Source organism: Arachis duranensis, chromosome 6 (genome assembly GCF_000817695.3).
Source record: "Arachis duranensis cultivar V14167 chromosome 6, aradu.V14167.gnm2.J7QH, whole genome shotgun sequence".
Classification (NCBI taxonomy): domain Eukaryota; kingdom Viridiplantae; phylum Streptophyta; class Magnoliopsida; order Fabales; family Fabaceae; genus Arachis; species Arachis duranensis.
Genome location: NC_029777.3, coordinates 41,057,561 through 41,066,358, shown reverse-complemented (window position 1 = coordinate 41,066,358; position 8,798 = coordinate 41,057,561). Strand labels below are relative to the sequence as shown.

Below are 8,798 nucleotides of genomic sequence, written 5' to 3'. Positions count from 1 at the left end.
CTCATGCAAGGATAGCAACCACTATACGCCAGAATACCCCAGCTTAAAACAAGGAAAATGGCCCCCGAAGTACTGGTCACTGAAAATCTGGGAGAAAAGGCAGTCCAGATAATTCAAGATCTCTATCTCTGGGTACAAGAACACGAAGGACAAGTTCCAACTAAGGAAAAACACCACGTCAAAAGCGGAAGCCACGCGACTTCCTGATCAAGATCCCGCCATGAAGCCAGACATGGCAGGTCACCTGAACGACGACACAGCGGGAGAAACGATCGCAGCGCCTCCCGCAACTGAGGACACCAGCACGGCGCAAGTGGCAGAAGACACGACAAGTCGCCCAAACGGTAACACGGTAAGAGGCACAACCGCAGCGTCTCTCGCGGTCCGAGTCATCGACACGACATAGACGACAATCGACGACATCGAGAAGCCAAACGCACAAGAAACGACCACGTGATCATGGGAGCTACTTCCTTTACTGAGAGAATCTTGAGAGAAAAGCTCCCTAAGGGTTTTGACAAACCCACCGATATGAAGTATGACGGAACCAAGGATCTCCAGGAACACTTAACGACCTTCGAGGCCAGGATGAACCTTGAAGGGGCCGCCGACGCGGTTCGATGCAGGGCCTTCCAAGTAACCCTAGCCGGGCCGCGATTAAATGGTTTAACGCCTTTTCCAATGGTTCCATAACTGGCTTCCATGATATCTCGCGAAAATTCATGGCCCAATTCACCACCAGAATCACAAAAGCCAAGCACCCGATCAGCTTCTTGGGAGTTACCCAGAGAAAGGATGAGTCCACGAGAAAATACCTTGACTGTTTCAACGATGAATGCTTGATGATTGACGGACTCACGAACTCAGTCGCAAGCATGTGCCTAACTAACGGACTCATGAATGAAGACCTCAGGAAACATCTCACCACCAGGCCAGTGTGGACCACGCACGAGATCCAGGGCATCGCTAAGGAATACATAAACAACGAAGAGGTAAGATAAGTCGTAGCCGCCAATAAACGGCAGCACGGCAACACACAGCACGACAACTCGACACCTCGACATAACCCCCCCACCGAGGGAAAACCAGAAGGAACATCCCAAACCGACAAGCACAAACTAACCTCCGAGAAATGGAAAGTTCTCCAACTACACACCCCTAACAGCCTCGATCATCGAGATATACCACCAAATAGCAGACCAAGGTATCCTCCCGAAAACCCGACAACTCAAGGAAAGAACAGGCGGCAACAAAACCCTCTACTGCGACTACCACCGAGGATATGGACATAGGACACAAGACTGCTTCGACTTAAAAGATGCTGTCAAACAAGCTATACAAGACGACAAGCTCCCCGAGTTCGTCAAAATCATCTGGGAACCGAAGCGCGCGGAAAGAGACAGGTCACCAGAGAGAGAAGGATGCAATCCGAGGACGCAAAGACAAACCCCAAGGAAAAGCCCAGAGATAGACCCGACCATAATCGTTAATGTCATCACAGGCAAAGACACCCTGGGAAAATCGAAGTCAGCACTCAAGAAGGATCTCAAGATCTTGGCAGTCAGGAACCAATCCCCAACCGACAACGCTGGTAAGGCAATTGCATTCTCTCCCGAGGACTGCCAACACGGCACCTCGGCGGAAGACGCCCCATTCGTCATCTCGGCAAAGATTAGAACTGGGTTAGTTAGAAGAATACTGGTAGACATAGGAGTAGACTCCAACATCCTCGTCAGATGAGCCTTTGACAAGCTTGGACTCTACAGCAACAACCTCCAGATACACCGCAATGGAGTCATCGGACTCAGAGACAATTTCCTCAAGCCAGACGGCTCCGTCGTCCATGCCATGACAAAGGCATGCAATCCCTGGAAGAGAAGCAAAGCTTGTGTGCTACGGCAAGAAGGGTGTGCAACGCACCCTGGAGGACAAGGCAGGGGTGTGCCACGCCGTGCAGGGTGTGCAATGCCTCTGGAGCAACATAAAGCTGGCGTGCCATGCCATACGAGGCGTGCAATACTTCTGGAGGACACAAGATATGGCATGCCATGACTTGAAAGGGTGTGCCACGCCTTGAAGACAGCCAAGCCCCGGAGACACTACAAAAAATGTTGGTTAAAATGACGCTTATATTAAGGCGGTTTTATGTAACCGCTATAATTTTTGTAATTTCGGCTGAAATTAAGGTTTGCCATATTACTCCAGTGATTGGTGGCGGTTTTTGTAGAATATGGTGGTTTAAAACCGCTAGTATCTTTAGTCTTCTTTTCTGTTTTTTTAAAAAAACAAAAAACTAAGACTCATTGGTGATGTTGTTGTGCATATGAGAGGATGAGAATAAGAGTAATGTTGCGAATGAGAGAATAAGTGTGACGTGTGAATGTGACGAACCTAACCCTAGTTTTCTGTCGCCGTTCATCTTCTCCCCACCACTCAGCTCCAAGTTGCCGTAAGCAACGTTATCATTGTTGTTGCCTTTGGCAAAGGTTCTAGATCTGCTTCTCTGGCTTCGATTTGAGGTTTATCGCCGTCGTTCATCTCCGCCGTCATTCATTTGCTCGGCACCGCTCAGCTCCAAGTTGCTGTAAGCAACGTTATCGTTGTTGCTGCCTTTGGTAGAGGTTCTAGATCTGCTTCTCTGACTTCGATTTGAGGTTTTATTGCCGCTGTTCATCTTCTCGCTGCCGTTCATCTACTCTTCGCCGTTCATCTCCTCACCACTGTAAGCAACATCGTTGATGTTGTCTTTGGTGGAGCTTCTGTGATCTAATTTTTTGCCTTGATTTGAGGGTTTGCTTTCTGTTCACAACCGTTCATCATCTCCTTGCTGCCGCAAGTGACGGCGTTGTTGCTATCTCTGGCGGAGCTTCTGAGATCTAGTTATTTGGCTTCAATTTGCAGATTCAATCTGGTTCTCTAGCTGTAAAGCTATTGTTGCTGCCTCCAACAAAGATTGTATGATTTGGTTCTACCATCCATATCAATTCACAGTAATCTACTTCATCTTCTTCTTTTTTTTTTTTATTTTCCTCCTCCATATGATTAAAATAGTGTTAACTAATTTAAATTACATTATTAATGTACAATTAATTGATGATTACCTTACTAATAACTAAAGACCAAAGCGATTACGCAAGCTAAGTGATCGTTGAAGAGAATTAATTATTTAATTAATTAATTAAGAAATTATGGCGGAGGAAATTAGATTCTTCGATCTGAACACAGGTGCCAAAATACCTTCTGTTGGATAAGGAACTTTTCAGGCTGAAAATCCTAGAGCCTTGGCCAAGATACTCAACAACACATGCATGAATGAATTAATTAAGTAGTTTAGAGATGCCAATAATCCCAAGTTAAGCTGTATCAGCATGCAATAATTTGTTCTTGTTAGAAACAAATGATTAAGTTAACTTAATACAAGGACATATATATAGTTAAACTAAGCTTACAAATTTCAACGTGACCAGTATTTTTCTAATGCCATGTTGTTGGATTGTTTTGCTATGCTTTATTATTTAATTTAAACCTTATAATTAGGAAACTTGGAACCAATAATCTATTCAAAATATCAAATAACCAGTAATTACTCCTTCTTATATATAAATTCAATTCATATGTGATTGAGCTGTAAAAGTGCCACAAGAAGAAGCGGGTTCTGCTTAGAAAGAACAAGAAACGATGGTAATCTTTAATGTTTTATTTCAGTTCTACCTGAGCCAGGAATTTGAATGTTCCTATAACATATATTGACAAAGCATATCAAGTGATGAGTTTGGTCTGATTATTACTCAACAGGGAATCTGTAGAGATATGGTAGGTGCCCAACAAGGGCTACGAAGGAAATGAGGAAATAGAGCTGCACTTTTTGTATACGGTAACTAATTAACAGCATAGCTAGCTTCCTTCCAAATCAGTATTATATTATGTTTAGTTTGTTGTGTTTTTATTTGAAGTATGTAATTATATTGGTGCATGAAGCATTGGAAGGGCTAGAGAACATGGCGTTCGTTGCCAATGCGGTGAGCCTAGTAACATATTTCTTTGGCTTCATGAACTTTAGCTTAACAAAATCTGCCACAACCTTGACCAACTTCATGGGAACTGCATTCTTGCTATCTCTAGTTGGAGGATTCATCAGTGATACATATCTGTCTAGGTTCAAAACATGTGTTATCTTTGCATCCATGGAATTGCTGGTGAGTACAACATCTACATATCAATTATATCATATACTTTCGGCATCATGATTACAGCTTTCATTATTCATTGAGGAAATAATCAATCAAGTGCTAACTAATAAGGAAGAATTTTGAAACAAAAAATGGCTATTATAATAACTATATAGTCCTCAATTATTGAAGTATATTATAATTCAATTCAACACAGGTTCTGCTCTCAAGAAGCTTTTTGATAAGTTGAGATCTGAATAGCTTGACATACATTATTCAATTCCAAAGGTAGTTACTGCTATATTCTTCCCTTGTCAGTTTCTTTGTGTTCCAAGTTCTTTTGCTTTGCTTATAGTGTTATCTTTACTTGATGGCATTTTAGACAATGCTCCAGAAAAGGATATTTGGTCATGGTGGTGTGATGATATCTGGTCTTGATTCATCTGTTTCAAATGACAAACTTAAGCATATTTTTGGATTATATGGAGAAATTAAAGAAGTCAATTTTAATTCTGGGCTTTCACCTTTTTTGCATCATGTGTCTTACCAAGAATTATTTTGGCATTAGTAATTATTGTGTAATGGCAGATCTATGAATCTCTTGAAGTGAATCATGTGAAATTCAATTTGAGTTCTATGATGTGCGAGCTGCCAAAGCTTCTCTTGGTGCTTTAAACAGGATCTATGTTCCTGGGAAGCAAATCAAGCTTGAACATGGCCATCCTAGAATTGCTATGTATTGGCTCTACCTGCTACTTTTAGATGTAATTTATTTTCTTGTTATAGAATATTTTTAAACTGTTTCTTCTCTTGGTTGTCTCAAATTGTTTGTGAGAGAAACAAGGGAATCAAGAATTCAGTGATAAATTTCAAGACAGAAAAGGCCAGCGGGATAACAAAATTATCCCTCTCTACATTGAGTTGAGTTTCTAACATTGCTTAATTAGTTAATGCATGCATATGTTGTAAGATGATGAAGTTGTTTGTGCTCCTTTATTGTTCGAGACAAAAGAACCAAGATTCAGAGGTGCTTACAAGGTGTTTGCATCAACAATATTACTGTGCATATCTCTGATTTTGTTTACTCTTATTTTGATGTTGCCTATCTGCATTGTCCACCTCTATTTTATGATTTGTTGGAGTCTTTTTTATTGGTATTCCAGCTTGTCAATTAAAGTACATTAATTTGCTTGCTTTGGTTCTAGTGGCCTAATATTGCTGAAGATGCTGTCAGAGTACAGTGATATGAACAACCTGTTGCTGTCACTTTCTTCAGAAGTTGTACATCGTGTGGTAGAAATTTTGAAATTTTTTCACACACGAACTTGTAAACTTGTGCTCGGGGCTGGTGCTATGCAGGTAGTACTAATATATTTCTCTGAACTATTATTACCTTTTAGATATATCGCTATATTTTATAATGTATTCAGTAGTTTGCTTTCCCAATTCTTGTACCAATTGTGAGATGTGAGATAAGGTAGCATTTGGTTATTTTTGTAGCACGTGTACAAACTCTATAGCCTGTAACCAAATCCTAACTCATTCAAAATGTTTTAGATTATAGCTTCAGATCTTGTAACCAAACCCTGAGTTCTATAAGTGTGAATCAAGTTGATCCTTCTGTCACCAATCACTACAAAAGGGGGTTTTCTAAGAGAGGTATGACTCAGCAGCAAAGGGAAGAAAATAATCCCTTTACTACCTTATCATTATTCTAGAAGAAAGCAATAAAGAAAAGGGAGGAATAATAGGCCGTAGGAGTTGAATGCTAATTATGATAATTAATTTGAGGAAAGGCAATAAAAGGAGGAGCTGATTAGGTGAGAGGTAGAAAAAGATTTGGAAAGGCATAGGTTAGGAGAGAAGAGGACTCTCGAAATTCCTCTGTTATCTTTTACGTTTCTATTATATTTCTGTATTTCCATTAAAATAAATACCAGTGTAACAACTGGTATCAGAGCACCGGTTCTGGGTATTCTGTGCATGGTGTCTACGCGAGCTGCCATGGAGTCAAGGTTGGAGGCGGTAGAGAAATGGATTGAGGAGTTACAAGAAGCTCAACAACGATCCTTGGAGGCATTCTCAGCAAAGATGTTGAGACAAATGAGGGAGTTGCTACCTGAACAGCACCAAGGTGGAGGTGCTGGTGCTAACGACACCGGAGGAGAAAATGACGGTGGAAGGAACGAGCAAGATGACGAGAGGATAGAAGGGAACGGTGCAGGAGAAGAAGGGCAGAGGCGATTCGAACCAATTCGAAAGCTTGACTTACCGGTATTCTCGGGGGAGGATCCGAATGGCTGGTTGGTGAGAATGGAACGCTACTTCAGGGTAATCGGAGTAGTTCCGGCGCAGAGGCTTGATTTTGCAACAATGGCTTTGGAAGGGGAGGCCCTCACCTGGTTCGAATGGTGGGAAGAATACACACCATTTCAGACATGGAGACGATTCAAGGAGGACTTATTGAAACGTTTTCAACCTGGAGCTGCTCTCAACCCCATGGCTCCGTTACTAGAGGTGAAACAGGTGGAGGACGTCGCTCAGTATAGGCGAGAGTTTGAGGCTGCAGCACGAACGCAGAGAAACCTGGGAATAGAGGCTCTCATGTGCATCTTTGTCAATGGACTCAAAAAGGAAATTCAGGCAGAATTGGAGGTGGTTCAGTTCAATAATTTACCAACTTTAATGGATAGAGCCATGGCTATTGAATGGAGAAATCAAGCATGGAAGGAGACGGGGTTGACCCTAATGGCAAGAGGGTGGAGGGGCTGCCAGAAGGGAATGGATCAGGCGGATCTGGTTCAGTGGGAGCTAGATTTGGATTTTTCAAAAATTCTAGTTCGGCGAAGTACAACACCCACGACGGCAGCAGCGAATCAAGGGGTGAGATTGGATCCAACACAAACAGAGGCACCCCTACTCCTCGTACAGGCCTTACCACCAGTTTAAACGGCGGCAACAACGCTTCTCATTTGCAGACGACTCATAATAGCGGCACACGGCGGCTCTCGAACGAAGACTGGGCAGAGAGACAGAGGAAAGGGTTGTTCTTTAGATGTGGAGAGAAGTGGGGACCTGATCATAGGTGCTCCATGAAGCACTATCAAATCATACTCTTAGGAGAAGATGCAGAAGAGGAGGCAGAAGGAGACGTAGGGATGAACCAAGAGTCCCATACAGGGGAACCTGAGCAGGAAGAGCTGCAACTGTCATCATACAGCTGCAATTCAAGAAGCCTTTCCTTCGGTCCACCTTGAGGACAAGGTGATGCTTCAAGGGAAGGTATTGTTACATACCTTGGAGAGAGAGAATGCTGACTCAGCAGCAAAGGGAAGAAAATAATCCCTTCACTACCTTATCATTATTCTAGAAGAAGCAATAAAGAAAAGGGAGGAATAATAGGCAGGAGAAATGTGTAATCATAAGTGACAATAATTGATGATTAGATTAGTCAGATGAGAGAATCAAGGAGGCGTAATCGTAGGAGCTGAATGCTAATTATGATAATTAATTTGAGGGAAGGGAATAAAAGGAGGAGCTGATTAGGTGAGAGGTAGGAAAAGATTTGGAAAGGCCTAGACTAGGAGAGAAGAGGACTCTCGAAATTCCTCTGTTATCTTTTACATTTCTATTATATTTCTGTATTTCCATTAAAATAAATACCAGTGTAACAGTATATTACTATTTTTCTACTCAAATATAGTCAAAAGTGTGGCACTTTATAAATCGTTGTAAGTTTAAATTCCAAATTGTGGTTCAGCTCTCTTATATGCTATTAAATAGTAACACTGAATCCTCTAAAATTAGACTGCCTTAAATTCATCTTCTTTTCTCTTTCAGAAAATGCTGGTGCTATAGAAGCTGTTGTTCGAGAGAGCTTTCATAAACTTTTGAAGGCACACTATATTAAATGCTGCCCTGCACTAGAGCCAGTTGTTTTTACACTCATTAAGACAAAATATGCTCCTAGAAAGCAGGCTTCTAAGATGGCCAACGTAATTCGTTCTTTTCAATTTCTATAAACAGTTGGGTTAATTAAATAAAGTAGCATTTTTTTGTGATATAGGGACACCCCTTTTAATTTGGTTGCTGATGTAAGTACTTCTCTTGGCTTGACTTTGATATTATTTGTCTCATTTTTTTAATTTGTTTTGTGTCATTTTTTTAATTTGTTTTGTGCTATTCAAGTTAATGGTTTATCTATTTATTCTTTTTTATTATGTTTTCAAATTATACTTTTATTGTAGGAATTGGATCAAGAGAGTGAGATTCCATCGCTAAAAGAACAAGGAAGTAGATCTTTTAAAGCGAGTAATAAAGCAGTGTGATTTTTTATGATGGAAATTTGATGTATTAAGAGCTATATGTTAAAACCTTTGTATAGGAGTTATTACTAAGAAATGATATATTATGTTTAAGACTTTGTTTGAGTTATATAATATTTTGTTTATGGATTATGATTTTGTTATGGTGAAATTTTAATAAAAAATTATTTGTTTAGTACGATAAAAATAATAGTAAAAACTGTCTTTTTAAAATATAGAAAAATATCATTTTTATCCGGTAAAAACGACGGTTTGTAATTGCCATTTTAAACAATATGAAACACCATTTTAATCCGGAAAAAAT

The 8,798-nt window shown here is 40.6% G+C and overlaps 1 long non-coding RNA gene across 13 annotated transcripts; it reads left to right on the top strand.

Moving 5' to 3' along the window:
* The first annotated feature begins 2,331 nt into the window (after positions 1-2,331).
* On the top strand, positions 2,332-8,523 carry LOC107493651 (uncharacterized). Of its 13 annotated transcripts, XR_002363760.2 has the most exons (6): positions 2,332-2,990; positions 3,635-3,681; positions 3,796-3,874; positions 3,979-4,196; positions 4,387-5,528; positions 8,010-8,407. It is a non-coding gene; the product is annotated as an uncharacterized LOC107493651 (long non-coding RNA). The 13 variants fall into 13 exon arrangements; XR_001593035.3 differs by adding an exon at positions 8,417-8,523 and having other exon boundaries at positions 2,332-3,874; positions 8,010-8,164; XR_001593029.3 differs by adding an exon at positions 8,417-8,523 and having other exon boundaries at positions 2,332-3,874; positions 8,010-8,263.
* Positions 8,524-8,798: the final 275 nt, after the last annotated feature.